The sequence below is a fragment of the Schistocerca cancellata genome, chromosome 6 (genome assembly GCF_023864275.1).
Source record: "Schistocerca cancellata isolate TAMUIC-IGC-003103 chromosome 6, iqSchCanc2.1, whole genome shotgun sequence".
In the NCBI taxonomy this organism is placed as follows: domain Eukaryota; kingdom Metazoa; phylum Arthropoda; class Insecta; order Orthoptera; family Acrididae; genus Schistocerca; species Schistocerca cancellata.
The window spans coordinates 278,849,101-278,858,603 of NC_064631.1; positions in this window are offsets into that span (position 1 = coordinate 278,849,101).

Below are 9,503 nucleotides of genomic sequence, written 5' to 3' on the forward strand. Positions count from 1 at the left end.
AGAAGAATTCGAGCGGGCCACATCAAACCAATCGTAAGGCTGACGACTCAAAAGAAAAAGTGTATAAACGATGAGGCGAATAACGCTTGTTACGAAATGCGGATAGGGGTTTGCAGTTGAGCGGAACCTAGTGCAAACACTGGCACCTGACTCTAGACATCAGGAAGGTTAGAGAAAGGCGCCGTAATAAACTGTTCCGATTGCTTTCTGAAACTTGATCGCCGACCTGTCACTGTCTTCAAGTTTTCAAGCCATTGAAACTTTAGTTTAGTTGTTTGCATGTTGTATTGATCGTAAACGAGAACTCTCGAAATGGAGGTGAGTGAGACAGTTTCATAATTATAATACACCATCTCACTGGAAAATAAGTCTATGTGCTGAACATTTGCACTATTATCTTACAACTAAGTTTCTTCTTTTTTACTTTTATTACAGTGATTAATGCTTTAACACGTTCAGTCTCTCTCACTCCCACATTCCGTACAAAATAGACACACATACACAAAACACCGGTTGCGTGTACGTTACACTATTATACCTAAGGTAATTCTTCTGTGTTGTATTGGAGTCATCAGACTTATCTGATTTCGCTTATATTTGAAGTTACATTGATCTCTGCATCATATGGTAGGATGGGTGTTCAGGGATTTTTACGATTCTGTTCCTCACTTTATTCTGCGCCATGCTACGGCAGGTTGAAGTGTAGAGCAAATTATTTCTCCCTGTATTGTTACGGCTATGAATGTTACCAATCTTTACCAATAGTGAACAATAGTTGAGATCAAACGTCATAAATTAAATCTGAACGACCACATGACCATAACTTGTGTGAAGGTAGACCCGAGATTCAGATTTATACCAAGAATTAAAATTATGAATAATTCACTGTTGGATGAGACCGACTAAAACGCCTCCCGTTCGTCCAGTTCTCGACTATTTTCCGTTGCGGACTTTTGCCAAGTCTGAACAACGGAAACGATAGAAACGCCCCCCCCCCCCCTAAAGGTGTCAAAGCAGTACCGAAAAAACTGATGTGTGACATCTTACAGGAAAATGTAAGTGCGTCAGAGGAGATCCCCATTCACAAACTTCCAAAAGGTTACTTTACAATATAAGACACATACAGCTCAGAACAATAACCGCTACGCTGAAATTACAGAAATTTTTCGTCAATGGAGATATGTACCTCGTGTGTCACCCACAAATGGAATAGCTAGGGTGAACAATCAAACAGGTACACTCTTTTCCGTCCGCCACGCTCCGCACGATGACACACGAAATAAAGATGCAAATTTACGAGTATATGACGATACACTACAATTTCCTGTCGCTTCGGACTCAGAGAAATGAGTACAGGAACGATTGTAATCGGAGTACATAATTCTCCCTGATACGTTATAACGACGTTTTGATTAGAATTCCTTCTAATTGCAACGTCCTGTAATACTACTAATTCAGTTTGTAATCTATACACCGCCCCTCTCTTCGTAGTAATACAAGTAGATAACCAAGTACGGTAATCATCAATAAGCGGAATTCTGTTCTTTTGGGGAGCCCCTTCAGGACAGGAAATTGGAAGCCTTTCTTGAAAGCCTTTATCAATTTACGTTTGTCGGTTTGTTACCGACATAATTCAGGGAGCAGATGGAGCTGCAAATCAACACGCCACCCTGGAAATTGAATTGATCTCGGCAACTTCCTGGCGCACTCGTGCTATTACTCGACCATTAATCTCTGCCGGGAGATAAGATGGTTTAGGCGTCTAAGCAGCATATCGGCTCAACAGTGTATTACGTCGAGACTCGTAAGATTACGCAAACGTCATACATTTCATACCTACACAGAAAGTACCACATTTAACTCTCTTTACTTACATAAATGTATGAGATCATATACAAAGGACATTAAAAGCTGCGAAATTAATATGATGTTCTTTTCTTTGGATGTTTAGAAAATTATTAGTGTTCATAACAAGCATACTCGAAGTAAGCGCGCTTTCCTCTTTCTCACATGCTTTCATGCGTTTTTTTCCACTTGTAATGCTGTCAATTGAGGATTAAAAAAGAGCTCCAAAATGTGCCGTCAGTAACTGATGCGACGTAGAACCCACAGATTTTCAGTGTACTATTCTCATTTCATTTTCGGCAATGTTCTCCATTTTCCTACCTCCATTCATGAAGCCTGTATTTTGGACTGAAACTAAAATTCCTGTTGGAAGACACCTCAGTTTATGCGAGTTTTTACGTCAGACCATTCGTAAGTGTTTCAAATAAATTGTAAATGTACTAGCTATCAGAAGGAATTGAAAGTAATATACGAATTGTTTTTGCCCCATAGGTGTCTGATACAACGGAGAAACTGAGGTCGACAAAGTATACAGTCTACTGAACCTATCGTTTGCTCTCGTTTGCTGCTTTCCTTTTAGGTAATAATTTCCCACTGTTGTGAACCAAGTCATCATCGCATACCCACTCATGTCGTTGTCTATGCGTAGTTGATGCTTTGTAACCTGCAGTACAATGAGTGGTGTGATAGAGGTTTCCGTGTTAGTCTGCTACATTCAAGTCTCTCCATTTCTGCATACCTGTTACAAACTACATCCAACAGATCTTGCTCACTGTAGGCAGTCCTTGATCTCTCTCGATATTTTACCGTAAGATTACGTTTTTTACCAAATTTTAATAAAAATACTGGGTGAACGTCGCCTCTTTACCACCTAGGTCATTCTCATCTTCATCCATCTCCTCTTCCCTTCTTACGATACTGATTTCAAGTCCTTTTTCCCCTGAGTGAGCTGTTCCGATCCGCCACCACATCATATTCTGTGCCAGCCTCTTCATCTCAGTTTAGCACTTACACGATTCATCCTCTATTATTAGTTGATATATTGCAACTTTTGGTTTCTCCTGCTTCCTCTAGTATAGTGGAAGTTATTCCCTGATATCAGACACTACCGGTAATTCTATCCATCTTTTTTAAATATTTTCTATAAGTTCATTCCATGAAGGGTTCTGCAGAAAATATGTTCATTTAATGCGATACCGGACCACTCTCGTTTACGTTTTGTCTCACAACCGATGGTTCTGATCCACAGAGTGCTATGTCCCAGACACAGGTAGAAGTAAAGTCTACGTATGAGATAAGTAGACTTCGCTTGGCTACAAATACCATAAATCCCTTTGCCTCATGTCGTTTGTGATGTGTTATCTTGTTTCTGATGGTGCTGACTAACTGACTTTGTGAGAAAATTGGTACGAAATTTAGATATTAAGATTTTCAGTAAGTTCATTTCTGCTTCTCCTCAACACATTCGTGTTTCGTTGACATACTCTAAGACAATATTTAGTGCTCGGTAGGCTGGTACTTCCATTTAAGAGGTTTTGCAATTCTTCTACTTACTCTGAAGTGGGCTACGTCGTCGGCGATTCTTGCAAAATCTATTATTCATACTTGGAAGAGTGTCCCAGTATGTGTATAATAGTTTCCTTATTGTCCTACCCGTCGTCTAGGACATGGCCACCGGTGACTGCAGGGACTTAAAAGCGATCGCTTCTGCGTGCCGTCTGAGAGCGGTGATCGTCTCCGTCGATTTCAACCGCGTCTTTGATAGAGTGCACCACAACTTCCTCCTACGAGTGATAGACTGTATGGGATTCCCCCCGGGCCTCCTCAACACCCTACGGCTGACGTCTTTGGACCGCAGCCAGCTCACACGTCCAGGCCAATGGAAGGACGGTAGGACCAGTACCCATTAAGAGGTCTCTACGACAGGGTTGTCCCCTTTCTACCTACCTTTATGCAATCGCACTCGAGCCACTCCTAGGGGGCCTTAACCACCACCTATCTGGCATCACGCTGCGGGACGTTACCTTTCGCTATAGGACATACGCTGACGACCTGCTACTGCTGGTTCGTTCCAATGACGAAGTTCAAAGCGTACTAACCTGGATTGAGCGATACGGACAGGCCGCAGGCAGTCTTCTGAACATCAACAAGTCGGCGGCGTTGGACATTGGGCGTGGTCTCGGACCGGAAGCCCTCGCTCCCCTCCCTCCAGTTTCTGATCTGCGATATTTGGGAATCACGTTCAAGAAAGATGTACGTAAAACAGCTGCAGCAAACTACCGACGGTTATTACAGATCATACGCGCAATGGTGCGACAGAACCTGCTCCGGGACTTGAATCAGCTACAACGTGTTGAATACCTGAACCTCTACGTAGCATCCAAACTCAACCACGTGGCACAGGTCCTCCCACTACCGCTGCAGATAGGTCGCCGGCTTCAGGCGGCCTTCAGTTACTACGTTTCCGCAGGTCATATCTTTAAAGTACGATACGACACTCTTACCCTCCCAGTGCACAAAGGAGGGCTGGGATTGGTCAACGTCAGGGCGAGAGCAGCTGCCCTTTACATGAGCAACATGAGGAAACGATGGAAAAGTCAATACACCTCTCGCACGGGTCGTTTACTACAGGTTCTGATGCCAGCCTCTAACGTCCCGCCGGTGTCGGTTGCGCACGTCGCACCACAGCTCTCCCATGTGTCGACCTTCATTCTTGATTACAGCTATGTCAGCTCGAACCTCTCCGCCACACGTCCACCAAAGGCGAAAGATTTTTATACCAACCTTCTGCGGGCTGTTCACCATAACGTGGTGGAAAACAAGTACCCTACGGTTCACTGGCCAAGAGTGTGGAAAACGATACACCACCACTTTCTGTCTTCCACGGTGCGTTCGAAGTGGTATCAGATCGCCAACAAAAAATATGCCACACGCCAGCGACTTCACGCTATTGGACTGGCAGACTCCCCTTATTGCCCAGATTGTCACCTTTTGGATACCGATGAACATCGTTTTACTTGAGCATCATCGTCCGGAGTTTGGCGACTAACACAGAAGATATTGGCTTGTTACCTCCGGGTCACACCTGATATGATTGACCTGCAGACCCTACTCTGTCCCGATGAAACTTACTTTCCGGCTGCAAAATATCATGCGCTTACATGGTTCAAAGGACTTACCGTCGCCTACATCTTTAGCGACGGAGAGAAAGAGCAGCTTGATTACTGGTGGTTCCTACAAAATGCTCACAATGCCCTCGAACGCACACCGAAATACCGTACTCTCTTCGCATATTATTTACGCAGCGTTTTCGTTAACCCCCCACTCAGCAGGGGAGTGCCAGGCTGTGGTTAATGTGCTGTGCCGGATCACACTAACGGCTCAACGTTCTGCCTTGTCAGCCATGACCAAAGGAAGAGACAAGCTGCTGCAAGGACACTGTTTTCCTTGAGGCACTAGCGAAGCAGAATGCCTCCGTTGCAGATGCCCTTCAAAGGCGCTATTGGAGATTTCAGATAACGATCGCTAGGCTCCAAGTGGAACCAGTTACATTATTGAAGAACCTTTTAGTTAGAATTACATCAGTGGTTTATATTTTTATTTTTTGATTACTCTTTTATGCCACCTTTGTTGTTGTAACACTTACTTGTAACACTTAGTTACTAGAATTCTCATTTGTACACGCTCCCTAAATGTAATCATATAAAAAAAGTGGCAACGGATAGCCCTAACCTTGATTTCCCATACTTCCCCTGGTCTATAGGCAGCTCTCTGGGGTGGGTTTACTCAGGAGCCGTTGCCTGAAGTGGATCAGATTCTTTTGTTATAGGATGACAAGTGGCGGTGGCACTTAGGGTTTTTTTATTTTTTTTATTTATTTATTTTTTTAGTTCCATTTTCCTAAGGGGCTTTTTAAGGGAAAAAGTGGTCCTAAAAGTGGGTAGCGTCTAAAAAAAAGGAAAAAAAAGCGGTTCTAGGCGCGCAGTCCGCAACCGCGCGATTGCTAAAAAAAAATAAAAAAAGGGGTAGCGTCTTTGATTCATAATCAAAACCTCTTCGGTCCCGGGTTCGATCCCCGCCACTGCCTAAATTTTGATAAATAATCAGCATTGGCACCCGAAGACTTCCGGAATAAGAAGTCAACCTCATTCTGCCAACGGCCTTGTCAAAGAGGGCGGTGGATCGGATAGAGGTTCAGAGCATTCTCTTTTGTCCTACGGGTGGGAAATTGCCCCTAAAGACGGAAGAATCAGCAATGATCAACGACATGAGGATGCAGAAGGCAATGGAAACCACAGCATTAAAGACACGTAACGTGTATCCACAGGACATGTGCCCTGTAATTGAAGAAGTGTCATGATGATCTCTCCATTGGCAAAAGATTCCGGAATAGTCCCCCAATCGGATCTCCGGGAGGGGACTGCCAAGGGGGAGGTTACCATGAGAAAAAGATTGAATAATCAACGAAAGGATAACGTTCTACGAGTCGGGGCGTGGAGTTTGAGAAGCTTGAACTTGGTAGGGAAACTAGAAAATCTGAAAAGGGAAATGCAAAGGCTCAATCTAGATATAGTAGGGGTTAGTGAAGTGAAGTGGAAGGAATACAAGGATTTCTGGTCAGATGAGTATCGGGTAATATCAACAGCAGCATAAAATGGTATAACAGATGTAGGATTCGTTATGAATAGGAAGGTAGGGCAGAGGGTGTGTTATTGTGAACAGTTCAGTGACCGGTTTGTTCTAATCAGAATCGACAGCAGACCAACACCGACAACAATAGTTCAGGTATACATGCCGACATCGCAAGCTGAAAATGAACATACAGAGAAAATGTATGAGGATATTGAAAAGGTAATGCAGTATGTAAAGGGGGACGAAAATCTAATAGTCATGGGCGACTGGAATGCAGTTGTAGGGGAAGGAGTAGGAGAAAAGGTAACAGGAGAATATGGGCTAGGGACAAGTAATGAAAGAGGAGAAAGACTAATTGAGTTCTGTAACAAGTTTCAGCTAGTAATAGCGAATACCCTGTTCAAGACACACAAGAGGAGGAGGTATACTTGGAAAAGGCCGGGAGATACGGGAAGATTTCAATTAGATTACATCTTGGTCAGACAGAAATTCCGAAATCAGATACTGGATTGTAAGGTGTAGCCAGGAGCAGATATAGACTCAGATCACAATATAGTAGTGATGAAGAGTAGGCTGAAGTTCAAGGCATTAGTCAGGAAGAATCAATACGCAAAGAAGTGGGATACGGAAGTACTAAGAAATGACATGACACGTTTGAAGTTCTCTAACGCTATAGATACAGCAATAAGGAATAGCGCAGTAGGCAGTACAGTTGAAGAGGAATGGACATCTCTAAAAAGGGGCATCACAGAAGTTGGGAAGGAAAACATAGGTACAAAGAAGGTAGCTGCGAAGAAACCATGGATAACAGAAGAAATACTTCAGTTGATCGATGAAAGGAGGAAGTACAAACATGTTCCGGGAAAATCAGGAATACAGAAATACAAGTCGCTGAGGAATGAAATAAATAGGAAGTTCAGGGAAGCTAAGACGAAATGGCTGCAGGAAAAATGTGAAGACATCGAAGAACATATGATTGTCGGAAGGACAGACTCAGCATACAGGAAATTCAAAACAATCTTTGGTGACATTAAAAAAAGCTACGGTGGTAACATTAGGAGTGCAACGGAAATTACACTGTTAAATGCAGAGGAGAGAGCAGATAGGTAGAAAGAATACATTGAAAGCCTCTATGAGGGTGAAGATTTGTCTGATGTGATAGAAAAAGAAACTGGAGTCGATTTAGAAGAGATAGGGGATCCAGTATTAGAATCGGAATATAGAAAAGCTTTGGAGGACTTACGGTCAAATAAGGCATACGGGATAGATAACATTCCATCAGAATTTCTAAAACCATTGGGGGAAGTGGCAACAAAACGACTATTCACGTTGGTGTGTAGAATATATGAGTCTGGCGATATACCATCTGACTTTCGGAAAAGCATCATCCACACAATTCCGAAGACGGCAAGAGCTGACAAGAATTAAATGATCTGCTGAACGGAATGAACAGTCTAATGAGTACACAGTATGGTTTGAGAGTAAATCGGAGAAAGACGAAGGTAATGAGAAGTAGTAGAAATGAGAACAGGGATAAACTTAACATCAGGATTGATGGTCACGAAGTCAATGAAGCTAAGGAATTCTGCTACCTAGGCAGTAAAATAACCAATGACGGACGGAGCAAGAAGGACATCAAAAGCAGACTCGCTATTGCAAAAAAGGCATATCTGGCCAAGAGAAGTCTACTAATATCAAATACCGGCCTTAATTTGAGGAAGAAATTTCTGAGGATGTACGTCTGGAGTAGTGCATTGTATGGTAGTGAAACATGGACTGTGGGAAAACCGGAACAGAAGAGAATCGAAGCATTTGAGATGTGGTGCTACAGACGAATGTTGAAAATTAGGTGAACTGATAAGGTAAGGAATGAGTAGGTTCTATGCAGAATCGGATAGGAAAGGAATATGTGGAAAACACTGATAAGGAGAAGGGACAGGATGATAGGACATCTGCTAAGACATGAGGGAATGACGTCCATGGTACTAGAGGGAACTGTAGAGGGCAAAAACTGTAGAGGAAGACAGAGATTGGAGTACGTCAAGCAAATAATTGAGGACGTAGGTTGCAAGTGCTACTCTGAGATGAAGAGGTTAGCACAGGATAGGAATTCGTGGCAGTCCGCATCAAACCAGTCAGTAGACTGATGACAAAAAAAAAAAAAAAAAAAAAAAAAAAATTCTCCTTCCGTAAAGAAAAGAAAAGATGTTCGTCGAGATTTATGATTACAAACTTACTCCGCCTCTTCTGCGTGTCTAACCGAAATAGAATTCAGTGGGTTTGTCTCCAACTGAGTCCCTTTAGCCTGAACTAGTCACTGAAATTACCAACACTCTAGGAGCTGTGATACAACACAGAGGATGACTTCTCGGCGTTACAGTGTTTCCACCGATGGCACGTCGACGAGGGCTTAACTGAGAGACTGCAAGCTGACACCTCATGATCCGGACAGTTCTCACGTCCAGGAACTGTCCACAGTGAACCCTCAGTTTCCTTAAATACACTCCTGGAAATGGAAAAAAGAACACATTGACACCGGTGTGTCAGACCCACCATACTTGCTCCGGACACTGCGAGAGGGCTGTACAAGCAATGATCACACGCACGGCACAGCGGACACACCAGGAACCGCGGTGTTGGCCGTCGAATGGCGCTAGCTGCGCAGTATTTGTGCACCGCCGCCGTCAGTGTCAGCCAGTTTGCCGTGGCATACGGAGCTCCATCGCAGTCTTTAACACTGGTAGCATGCCGCGACACCGTGGACGTGAACCGTATGTGCAGTTGACGGACTTTGAGCGAGGGCGTATAGTGGGCATGCGGGAGGCCGGGTGGACGTACCGCCGAATTGCTCAACACGTGGGGCGTGAGGTCTCCACAGTACATCGATGTTGTCGCCAGTGGTCGGCGGAAGGTGCACGTGCCCGTCGACCTGGGACCGGACCGCAGCGACGCACGGATGCACGCCAAGACCGTAGGATCCTACGCAGTGCCGTAGGGGACCGCACCGTCACTTCCCAGCAAATTAG